This window comes from Triticum urartu, chromosome 6A, assembly GCF_056163025.1.
Source record: "Triticum urartu cultivar PI428250 chromosome 6A, HENAU_Tu73, whole genome shotgun sequence".
Taxonomy (NCBI): Eukaryota; Viridiplantae; Streptophyta; class Magnoliopsida; order Poales; family Poaceae; genus Triticum; species Triticum urartu.
The window spans coordinates 598413798-598426827 of NC_141878.1; the positions used below are offsets into that span (position 1 = coordinate 598413798).

The following is a 13030-nucleotide window of genomic DNA, read 5'->3' on the forward strand; positions in this document are numbered from 1 at the left end:
AAGGTTAGAACAAGAGTTTTCACTCCGGACATGAAGCGGTGTTCAAAACAGCATCTTGAAAACGGGTCGTTGATAGTTGCCTCCGTCGGTACTTCACGTCAGGCCAAAAAGGCACTAGCAAACTGATGGGGCGTCTTCCAGCCGGCGATGTGCATGCCATCGTTTGGCTGTTCTGATAAGACGGCAGTAATATCTTTGCTAGTTGTAAACTGTTTGGATTAGATGCAGAGAACTCGTCAGTGTTTTGCATCGACCATATGCGACTGACTTCTTGTTCCGGCCCGCGATGTGCACGCCATCATATGCAGTAATATCCTATTCTTCTGCACTTGGTGATCATTATGTCAGTCTCTCGGCTCTGTCTTTCACGGGTTCACCTGTCAGCAGAATGAACGATGTAGCCTTGTATGGAATATCTATTCTCTTATTTTATCTCTCGCATTCCTTGTTATATTGTAATTCTGGGTTAAAATAAAGCCCATGCATCGACAACATTATTTTGCGGCTGTCAGGGGTAGTTTTTTCTTTTCTGCTTTGGGTCCCTCTTTAATTTTCTGAAGAATGAATGGACACGAGGATGTACGATGCTCTGTATGTTCCGGCGATGTGTACACCAACTTGGGATGTTCATGCAGAAATCTTGTCTGGTATGTTGCATCATATGGTTGCTTGCAATCTTTTTTCTATCCATGGTTACTGTGTCGGACGAGCGGATATCTTTGTTTCATCACAAAATGCAAGCAAGAGAAACAGAACTTCAAGTTCTAGATGTTGTTGTTGGGTTACCATTTCTTCAGAAGGACGCTTCTATATGTTCTTGACTTCTTGTACCCTTCAGATTCGTGGATGTAGCTCCGCCCGCTGTATCTTTGCTGAATCTTCAAGTCGTACATGGTGTTCATTGGGCTATCATTTACTCCTAAGTTGTACTATGTGTACGCATGCCTGTACTCACCAAGTGTTGAACTGCAAACATCGTGGATCCATGCTTGGTTTTCTGGGAAGCTATAAGAACATTCCGAGCACCTTGAGTTTTTGGAGTCCAATAGAATGCTTGGAGGTGTACAACAACATCAGACAGATTTTCTAGCCCCATCTGCGCAGCAATTGTAATACTCCAATGAAGATACAGTGCTTGATTTCAGACCTTCAATTTCCAGTCCGGTGGTGGTGTTTCCCAGCTGTACCTGAACTCAAAGAAAGGATGCATCTTTCTAGCTCTGTTTGTGCTGAAATTTTAAGAACCCAGTCATTGGAATTTGGAATATTAGTTTGTGTCGGAACTTTCTCACTGATTATTTTGACCACTTTGAAACTTTGAGAAAAAGGCTTTCGCCCGCTATATTGATATAGCAACCGCCCGATACAACAAGGAGTCTAATGCTGGGGCAAACAGCACAAGCATGCCCAAAAGAAACAAAAGAGAAAGAAGAGAGAAAATAAAGTCAACAGCGTCGGATCAACGAAAACGATGATAATCCAAAACCGTTGCGCCCACCGGAGATGAACCACCTCGCTCTAGGCACCTCGAACCTCCGCATACCAAGCAGCACCTTCAGGAAGGAACACGACGACGACGCTGCTGCTGCCCGGACAGGTCCTAGGGTTTCCCCCGGTACGCGGAGGGGCGTGGGGAAGGGGAAGATCCGACGCCCTTCAGGAAGGAACAAAGGCGCCCACGGGTGTCACCGCGTCGGTGCCGGCAAGCCGGCCCGGATTTCTCCCATCCGCCAAACACCCACAACCCCGAATGGTCTGACGCACGCCACCAGACAAGCCACCCACGAGCATGCGCCACCACGGTCTTGCCATCATCACCGCCACCTCACCGTGGTCATCGAAGCGATACCGACAAGGACGAGAGGGAGCAGCCGGGAACGAGGAACGACAGCGAGAGCAGCCACGCCGGAGGAGACAACCTCCACCGCCATCGGCGGTCACCGACCGGACGCGGCAAGGGGAGCGTACCAGGCCCTCGAGGCCCGGCCGAGCCCAAACGGGGCTCGTGAAGCACCCTTCACCGAGCTGTAGTAGACGTGCCGCCGTCTCCACCACCCCCCGCACGAGCCGCGCCACCACCGTCCCCGCCGGAGCCGCCGCAGGCGAGACCGAGTCAGGCCCGCCCAGACCCAGATGGGGCCCAAAAGGGCCCAGATCTGGGCCGGGAGGGCGCCGCCACCATCCACCGTGCCGGCGCGCCGCCGCCTCTGGGCCATCCGGAGCTGCGCCGCCAGGAGCACCCGCCGCTGCCGGAATCATCGAAGACCGAGGAGCACCGCCACAGGACGCCACCACCCGAGCCATGGCACCGCGCACGGGGAAGGGACGGCCGCCGCCGCCGCGAACACCACGCGGGCAGGGCCCGGTGGCGCAGGCCGGCGGCAGCGGGAGGAGGGGAACGGGAAGGGGAGGCGCTGGGGGACGGGGAGATGTGCCCCCGGTCGCCTCGCTCGGGGAGGCGACGCGGGGGGGGGGGGGGAGGGGGGGCTGGGAGGCGGGGCGCGGCGCGGCGCGGCGCGCGCGACCAGCGGCCGGAGGCGAGGGAGGGGAGTGGGCCGGCGGCGGCGGCGGAGCAGGGGGAACCCTAGGAGCGGGGCGGAGCGCGGGCAGAGCAAGGGGAACCACTTTGAAACTTTCAAGTTAGGCTGTGTGTCCGAGGTGTACAACCAACAATAGATGCAAGTCCCAGCTCTGTTAATTCTTGTGGATCTTTTTAGTTTTCATTATCTTGCTACAAGTTTCGGTTTTCGTGGGTACAAAGTTTTTTTTTGTGAGTAAAATGTTTTGTTATGCATTCCATGGCATGGGGTCACCATCCTTTCTTATTTTATTTCTAATCCATTCAACGAAGGACTGCGTCAAATAAGCTTTCCACTCAGGAAGAGAGAGGAACAAATAAAACATAGCATAACTGAAACGTGTTTAAAAATGTGTACAGGGGAGCTCTCTCAAAGGGTCCTGCTGTCTGCCAAAGCTTACCGCAGTGATGGCAGTGGTTTTGACGCCCTCAAGTAGAAAGACGAACCTATTTTTTTTTAATTTTCCGTAGCATCTCAGTTCAATTGTTGTGTAAAGTTATTTACATTTAGTTGGCGTTCGTCAATCTTTGCCTGTCAATAGATAGGGGCCTGCACTTTTCCCTGACTTGAAGAACACGGTCAATATGCTGACGATACTATCATGATGATGGAGGGCTCGGAGGAGGATATTATACACCTCAAATTTCTTCTACCATGCTTCCAGGAGATGTCGGGCCTCACTATTAACTTCGCTAAAAGTGAGGTGATGGTGCTTGGGTACTCCGCGGAGGATGCTCAGCGCATAGCCAACCGACTAAACTGTCGCTTGGGATCCTTCCCAACAACCTACCTTGGCATGCCAATTAGTGATACCCGCTTACAGGAGAAAGATCTCCGCCCTATACTCTCCAAGCTCCAACCTCGGATGGAGCCTTGGCAGGGAGGGTGGCTCTCCAAAGCCGCGAGAGTGGTTTTGATGAACTCCTCCCTTATTAGCCTTTTGATGTACATTATGGGATTTTATAGCCTGCATGAATCCCTTCATCATGAGATTGCCAAATATTTATCCCGATTTTTTGGGCTGGGGAGGGTGACAGACAGAAGTACCACATGATTAGATGGCCCGAGATCTGCAAACCCAAGGATCAGGGCGGCCTTGGGTAATTTCATCTAAACAGATGAATATTGCCCTTCTCTCCAAGTGGCTATGGCGCATCGAAACTAGTGAAGGTGGGCTATGGCTGAATATTATCCACCTAAAATATTTGCGTGGACGGGCTCTTGCCTTCGCCACTACAACTGGAGGATCCCAATTTTGGCAATCAATTATTCAATTGATGCCGGTATTGCATATTGGAACCTCGATTAGTGTGGGTTTCGGTTCCAATACCTTATTCTGGATGGATAGATGGTCCGGAACTAGACCGTTTGCGGAACGGTTCCACACTCTATTCTCGATCTGCACCCGCCCACAGCTTACAGTGGGCGCTGCCTTAGATAACCTAGGCTCTATTGCCTTCAGACGCACCTTTGGGGCCGATGAATAGACACAATGGGAGGAAATGCTAGAGTGCATTGCCCTGCACGCGCCTAATTTCGAACCCGACTCCCTTACATGGCATCTCGAGCCAAATGGCGTGTTTTCCACGAAATCCTTGTATCATGCCATTGTGGCCACTCCCGGTCCTACTGAGCTCACGGCGATATGGGAGATTAAACTACCAATGAAGATCTGTATCTTCCTTTCGCAACGGGTGCGTGGCCGTCTGCCCTCGGGCATGGAGGTGCGCAAGCGTAACGGTCCTGGGGACGGGCTCTGCCCCCTATGTAGTGTTCCGGAAGACTCCAACCATATTTTCTTCCATTGCCCGGTGGCACGATTCCTTTGGAGTTGCTTCCGAGAGGTTGTTTGAGGGGTTTTGTGCCATGACAATCTCCCGGACATGTTCGGGGAGATCCTTAGCCTCCCCAATTCTAGGCGTCCCTCCCTTTGGGTAGCCATGGACACCCTTGCGTGGACCCTTTGGAACGTCCACAATAAATTATTCATCGAGCGCATAATTCCTTGCCGTGTAACTGACACAATCTACAAAATGTGTGGCTTCTTACAGCTATGGAGACCGCTTAGCAAGCGGTGCGACCGGGACGCCATTGATGCCATCATCTCGGGTCTTCGCTCCACTGCCTCCGCGTTGGCGCCTCCGCCCCCTCCCCCCACCCCCCACCACCCCCGGAGCCGGATTAGCACCTAGTTTATTTTTTGTTTGGGGCTTGTTATGCTGTGCCCCCAGCTGCACTTGATACTTCTCTTCCCTATCCTCTCTTTGAACTTGAACCTGAGATGTTGTTGGATGCTTGGTGCTGTTGCTTGATAATATAAAGCGGGGGAAACCCTTTTTCGTATAAGGGGAAGATGAAGCATGAGAAAATGGATGTGGAATTCTTATAGTAAGTTCTTCAAGTTGCAATTGTTGCCCACTAGTTACGACGTTAATATAAGATTGCGTGAAGCGTATGCATCTGCAGGGACGCGTTGCGTGTTATATATAGGCAAAGGATTACAAGGTTGGTTGTTAGGTAGTTGGTGAATTGATCTCCAAGCCATATCCTATACAAGATCTATGAGATCGTTCACAACAACCCAACAACCTGGTACAATATGCAACGCCATCATTATCTACTCATGTATACGGTTTATACAAGATACCGTATACGCATTACATCTATACACTTTAACACGCCCCCTCAATCACAATTTTATCAAGTTGAGATTGTTCTCGAAATCTTCTAATTTCTGCCATGACAAGGCTTTGGTGAAGCCATCTGCAACCTGATCATTAGTAGAGATGAATCGAATGTCTAGTAGTCTTTTATCTACTCTTTCTCTAACAAAATGATAGTCAACTTCAATATGCTTTGTTCTTGCATGAAATACTGGGTTTGCTGATAAATAGGTGGCACCAATGTTGTCACACCACAGCCGTGCAACTCAAGAATGTTTTATGCCTAGTTCATTAAGCAACGCCTGAATCCATATCAGTTCAGCCGTAGCATTTGCCAAGGCCTTATATTCAGCTTCAGTACTGGACCTTGACACAGTTGCCTGCTTGCGTGCACTCCAAGAAATAAGATTTGGTCCAAAGAAAACAGCAAAACCTCCTGTTGATCTTCTATCATCAGGACAACCTGCCCAGTCTGCATCTGAGAAGGCACTCACCACAGTTGAAGTTGACTTTGAAAATTTTAATCCTGTACTCATAGTACCTCTGAGATATCTGAGAATTCTTTTAACTGCAGTCCAATGCTGAAAAGTAGGAGCATGCAAAAACTGGCATACCTTGTTAACAGGAAAACATATGTCAGGTCTTGTAAGTGTTAAGTATTGCAAAGCACCTACAACACTTCTGTAATATGTAGCTTCTTCAGCTCCCAAGGGTTCACCTTCTTCCTTGGATAACTTTTCTGTAGTTGAAAGAGGCATGTTGGAAACTTTACAATTCATCATACCTGACCTCTTCAGTATATCTGACACATATTTCTCCTGACTCAGAACTATACCATCCGTTACTCTCTTTACTTCTATTCCCAAGAAATAATGCAAGTCACCAAGATCCTTTAATGCAAAATCTTTCTTAAGATCCGCTAACAATGCATTGGTTGCTTCATGCGATGAGCTAGCTACTATGATGTCATCAACATATACCAACATGAAAATGGTTACCTTGCCTTTCTTATAGAAGAAGAGTGATGTGTCATCCTTTGAGGGTTTAAAGCCAAACTTTTGCAGTTTTTCACTTAACCTAGAGTACCATGCTCTGGGTGCTTGCTTTAGACCATATAATGCCTTGTCAAGTTTACAAACATAATGATTCTTTCCTTTTACCTCATACCCAGGTGGCTGTTTCATGTAGACTTCCTCCTCTAGAACGCCATGAAGAAACGCATTCTGCACATCCAATTGACGAAGGCTCCAACTGTTTGATACTGCAATAGAGAGAACAAGTCTGACAGTAGCTACTTTAACAACAGGACTAAAGGTGTCCTCATAGTCAATGCCATATCGTTGTTTGAAACCTTTTGCTACTAGTCTAGCCTTGTATCTATCAATTTCTCCACTAGCTTTTCTCTTAATTCGATAGACCCACTTGCAATCGATGATGTTTCTACCTCTCTTTGGAGGAACTAGATGCCATGTTCTATTTTTGACAAGAGCATTGTATTCCTCATCCATAGCATTTTTCCAATTATTTTCAAAAGCCTCACCTAGACTATTTGGCTCACCCATGACAGCTAGACCACCAAAACGAGTGTTGACATACCTGACCGTACCATCTGTACGGACTTTAGGTTTTATAATTCCATGTTGCGATCTTGTTCGCTGTGTTGGCACAGGTATAGCAGCAGAAGCCGGTGCCACAGAGGATCCCGGCGAATCTGCCATCACATCCGACCCAGGTGCACCCAATCCAAGGTGGATGCTAGCGGGATTGGCCTGCAGTGCGCACGGATCCCGCGGCTGCGGTTGTTGGGCCGCCGGTTGGCTGGACGCAGGAGACCGCCTGGGCCCCGACGAATGATTGACGGGCGCTGGCGCAGGAGACCGCGCAGGGGACCGCCCGTCACGTGTAGATGGCCCACTACCGAGCCCGTTGTTTGTTGTGGAGCCACCCGCGAGGTCGCAGGAGGACGCGTGGCCGCGCGCCGATGGCCCGCCTGGCCCCAAGGCGGATGCGCCTCCACTGCCTGGCGCGGCAGGCGAGGGAGGATCGCCCCCAGGATCGTTGCCAGGCGAATCTGGCGCAGACCCTGGATCATCCTCGTGTTCCGTGTTTGTCTCTTCCCGCTGCAGAAAATCATGGTGCAAAACACAATCTCCTCCAAAATTTATAGCAGAATTGTCAGGAAAATTACTCGAAAGATCATTAGCTATATGTTCGTCCCCTTGATCAAGAGGTGTAGATGAGGACTGCTCAGAGAGAAGAAGAACTTCGGATCGGATGAGTGCACCGGCGTTTGGATTAAGAGCAGCAAAAGGAAAAACTGTTTCATCAAACACGACGTCACGAGAAATATAGACACGACCAGCAGCGATATCTAGACATTTGAACCCTTTGTGTAAGTTGCTGTAGCCTAGGAACACACACTGCTTAGATCGAAATTCAAGTTGCGGGCATTGAAAGGATGGAGATTAGGCCAGCATGCACACCCAAATATGCGAAGAGCATGATAGTTTGGTTTCTCATGGAACAATTTTTCAAGAGGAGTTTCTAGGTTGATCACCTTACTAGGGGTGCGGTTGATCAAATATGTGGCGGCAATGAATGCTTCATCCCAAAACTTTAGGGGCATAGAAGCATGGCCTAGAAGAGAAAGACCAACTTCAACGATGTGATGGTTCTTTCTTTCAGTTGAGCCGTTTTGCTGGTGAGCATGGGGCAAGAGACGTGGTGTGTGATGCCTATTTGGCGAAAAAAGGAGTTTAATCGTTAGTACTCACCACCCCAATCTGTTTGCATGGTGATGATTTTACGATCAAAAAGTCTCTCAACAAGTGCTTGGAATTCATGAAAAATTTTGAACACTTCAGATCTATGCTTGAGAAGATATATCCAAGTAAACTTGTTGTAATCATCTATGAAACTCACATAATAATTCTTTTTATTGATAGAATCACGGGCAGGCCCCCATACATCGTAAAAAATGAGCTCTAAAGGAGCATTCGAAGTGCTACTAGAATTTGGATAAGGGAGTTGGTGACTTTTGCCTTTTTGGCATGCATCACACACCCCTTCTTTATTCAACTCATGACTAGAAAAGGAAATTTTGTTTTGCCTAAGAACATGCTGAATGATTTGCGAAGACGGATGACCTAGCCGATTGTTCCACCTTGACGGAGATATCTTGGTGGCGCCAAAAGCTTGCCTGCCCGGGCTTAAGGAAGCCGATGATAGGGGGTAGAGACCGGATCTACACCTGCCTTGGAGGAGGGTGTTCCTCGTTGCCTTGTCCTTGATAAAGAAGAAACGAGGATGAGTTTCAAGAAACACTTGATTATCTTGTGACAAACGATGGGCAGAGACAAGGTTTTTAGTGGCTTTAGGAGAATAAAGGACATCTTTAAGATGAAGATTGCGAGTAGGGGTACGGACATATGCTTCACCAATATGAGTTATTTTCATACCTGACCTGTTTGGCATGTTCACTTGGTCGTGGCCGCTGTACCTCTCCCTCATGGTGAGCTTGTCCAACTCGCCGGTGATGTACCAGTTCGTGTCAACACCGTAGGAGGAGTTGGACACGGCGCTTGCACTTTTTTCTTTGGTGAAGGTGATGTCAAAGCGACGGTAGCACTCGAGGGCAGTGTGATTTGGCTTCTTACAGATCCGACAGAAGACCTCCGGGAGCTCGTCACGGCCGCCACCTCCATTGTCGCGGCCACCACCGTGACCACGGCCTCCGCCGTTCCTGCCGCCGCCGCCACGAGGAAATCCACCACGGTCGCCGCGTGAAGCAGCGTTGGCGGAGGAGTGCGACGAAGAGTTCCCCTCGAACATCGTGAGGTGGCTTTCAAAGCTGATCAGCTGGGAGTAGAGCTCGTTTGGCTTGATGGGGATTGTTCTGGCGCACACCAAGGAGACAAACGATATGTAATCGAAGCCAAGCCCGGCGAGGATGTATGACACCATGTCGTCGTCGGTGAGTGGCTTGCCGATGGCAGCCATCTCATCGCCAAGGGCCTTCATGCGGCCAAGATACTCGGCGATGGTGGAATTCCCCTTCTTGGTGGTGGAGAGGGCGATCCTCGTATTGATGATGGCCGCCTGCGTCTGGGAGATGAAGATCTCGGTGATTGCAGTCCATGATGCTGACGCCGTGGTGCAGTTTGCGATCTGAACCATCACAGGAGATGAGATGGAATTAAAAAGGAAACTCAAAACCTGAGAGTCTCGAGCCCTATCGATCTCGTACGCCGGGTTGGGCGTAGCTGTGGGCTTGCCATCCTTGTCAGAGAGGGTTGGCGCCGGTATTTCCCTCTCTGGATCAAGGTAGGCAACCAGCTGGGAGCCACGGATGGTGGCGGGAGCCTGCGCACGCCCGGCGTTGAAGTTGGAGCGGTGGAGCTTTTTAGCAATGGGGATGAGGACGGATGGTGTGGCAACGGTGGAGCTTGAGGACGACATGGCTGCGCGAGGAAGATGTGCTGTAGAGGAGAATGGCTTTGAATACTATATAAGATTGCGTGAAGCGTATGCATCTGCAGGGACGCGTTGCGTGTTATATATAGGCAAAGGATTACAAGGTTGGTTGTTAGGTAGTTGGTGAATTGATCTCCAAGTCATATCCTATACAAGATCTATGAGATCGTTAACAACAACCCAACAACCTGGTACAATTAGCAAAGCCATCATTATCTACTCATGCATACGGTTTATACAAGATACCGTATACGCATTACATCTATACACTTTAACAGTTACGAGAGATTCAAAATCTCTTGCGATATTTTATATTTTACTAGTTGTGCTCAAGTGGGGGCTTTTCCGCTTTGCCTTTGACGGGGCCGCTTTTTCCAGGGATGTGGGCATGGTGGGGGATCCTACTCTGCTACATGAAGCGTCTTCCTGAAGCTTTTTTGTGATCTTCCCAGCTCGTCAGCCGTGTCGGGGCGTGGAAACACATATACCAGGTGAGGACTCCCCCTTGGATTTTGTGGCATTTCAGGCCAAGTATTATTGTGCAACTTTGATATAGCTCAAGATTGCAGTTCATAACTAACATGTTGTCTTCGAGAGAAGAAAGAGGAAAAAATTGCACCTAGCTGCGAGTACGTACCGTCTACTGATCAAGCCATAGTATGTTACACTAACAAAAACATAGTAATATGCACAATTTTTCTGATGGATTCCTGTTTTGAGTTCAACCATACAGAGAACTCATTTTGTATCTCTGGTGTTTTTACAGTAACGTGGTTGGGGGCTTGGGGCACATGATAAAGCTGGAGTTAAAATGGTGAGAATTTGAATACCAATTATACTCTCCCATACCTTGCATGCTTTTATAATTCATTGACACATCTTCATGGTTTTTGAGAAGATCGACCTGCAAAAGACATGGTGGCGCGGGGTACGTTTTGACAGTTTTATTTAGCTGTTGAACTAGAAGCAGATACAAAAACAGTCCGAACACAAAATTTAAATCGTTCCAGACCACCTTAGTTCATAATACAATCAATGCTACTGTTGAGCGAGAGATCGATGGTGGAACTGAGACAGTCTGCTTGGATTTATGCGTAGTTATCACGTATGTTCTGTAACACGTCTTTGTTTCTTATTTTCAGTAGATTGCTCATTGGTCATGCAAGCACAGTAGTACTCAAAGCTTCTTTCCATGGAGAAATGTTTCAGTTCTTATGCTTATGCTTTTTTTATTTTTTGAGTAAATAGCATAAAACTACTAGTTTACAGGCTAAGGTTTCAAAAAACTACCACTTTTTAATTTTTCTCAGAAAGCTACCAAACGCGCGGTCCGCTGTTTCAAAAAACCCAAACCCGCGGTGACTAGTGATTTAACCGTTTTTCTGACGGCCTGGGCCCATCTGTCAGCCCACGTGGCCACGCGCGCTCACGGCGCGGCAGTTGACGGCCGTTAGCCGACCGGCCCGGTCGGAATTGGGGTAAATATACCCGCTCGGTCGGTCGGGATCACACGCTCGCTCACTCTCTCGTGCTCGCTCACTCCCCTGCTCCCAGTCCCCTGCTCCAGTACGAGCTCGCCGCCGCGTGCCGTCTTCGAGGCCGGTGGCCGTCGACCTCCTTGCCGCAATGCCTTCCTGGAACGACGAGGAAACCAGCTCGGAGGAGGAGTGCGAGGTTGTCAGCATGGACATGGGACTTATAGTAAGTTCTTTGCCACCTAGGGTTAGGGTTAGGGTTAGGTGCTAGTAGCTTAGGCTTCAGCCATGGATGTTGCTTAGTGTAGTGTTGTTGTTGTTGTTGTGTGTGTGTGATACTGTTCTTGATTAGTGAGGGTGGGGTTTGATTGTAGGATTGAGGTAACTTAGGGTTCATCTCTGTACAGTGTTAGGGTTCATGCTAATTTGGGGATTTAATGAACAGTGCAAGTTGATTCTGGTATTGAGTGAAGATTGAAACCAGTGTTTGTTGGTTATTATGGTTGTAGGAGGAACCAGACACCACTGTGGAGCCCCTTTTCTGTGGCCAACTTGAGCTTGCTCATCCCAAGTGCATTCTGCACCAACTGAGGCCTATTAAGCGTGTTGCTTTTGAAGGGCCTGTAACAGGGAGGCGTTTCTATGGCTGCCCAGTCCAGGTTAGATGCCAATTAAGTTTTCTGCTATGGATGTTCAGTGACGTTTGATATGATGCAGCAGTTTGTTTGATATGACAGACACATATGTATTTTTGTCACTTTGGAAACTTAATCATGGCATTGTAATAACTTATCATATCTCATTTATGTTATTAATAGTTAGAAAATCTTAAGTTTATCAAGTTAATCATGGAATTGAAATAAGGTACTGGTCCTTTTGTAATAACTTATCACATTTACAAATGCAGGAAAATGGTGTGAATTGTGGTGTTGTAGAGTGGGTTGATGGGCCTTGGCCAACTGTTCTTCAGAGATGTTTGTGCAAGCTATGGGAGATGTTCCATGAGCAGAACTTTGGAAGGGTACATGACAAGGAAAAGTTTGAGAAGGAGTTGGCCAGGCTTAAGAGTGAGCATGAAAGGGAGTTGGCCAAGCTTAGGACTGAAAATGACAAGCTTTGCATTGAGTACACCAAGCTTGTTGATGATGTATCCAAGATGTTTGATTGGCAGGATGGTAGGGTGGACAAGCAGGTGTACCAGAAACAAGTGGAGGAGGAAGAACTTGAGAAGACGAAGAAGGAGCTAGAGGAGAAAGCCATGTTGGAGGTGTAGATGGAAAAGCTCAAACTTGCAAAAGAGCAGAGGTGCATTTTGCAGAGCCAAGCTGATATCATCAAGAACACCAGGAAGGCTATGAAGGATGTTGAAGTTGACAGAGATGTTCTTAAGAAGGAGAAGGCAAAGCTTGAGCTTGTTGTTGCTGAGCTGCTGAAAGAAGGGTATGGCAGCAAGGAGAAGTTAGAGCAAATCAAGGCCATCCTTGAGTCTTGAACTTACTGTGATATGTTGGTGAAGTAAGTACATCCAAAGGCCTTTATATAAGGATGTGGCCTGGCATGACTTCAAGTGATTATGGGTGTACATTTTGGGGGAATGTGAAGTTTAACCTAGTGTAAGAACCTTATTTGCTATGTTGTTAAGTTGTAATGGATCACCTATGGTATTAAGTGTTGTAATGGATCACCTATGCTATTAAGTAGTGGAAATGGATCTCTTATGCTACTAAGTTGTGGATCTTTTATGCTATTAAGTGTTCAACTTGATCTTATATCTTTTATATGTTATTTGTTAGCCTACATATATTATTTCTGTGGGTAATTGGGCTTAGTGGCCCACTAC

At 48.0% G+C, this 13030-nt stretch overlaps 1 pseudogene; it reads left to right on the top strand.

Moving 5' to 3' along the window:
* Nucleotides 1-11341: 11341 nt before the first annotated feature.
* LOC147967015 (uncharacterized) lies at nucleotides 11342-12682 on the top strand (annotated as a pseudogene).
* The last annotated feature ends 348 nt before the right edge of the window (nucleotides 12683-13030 follow it).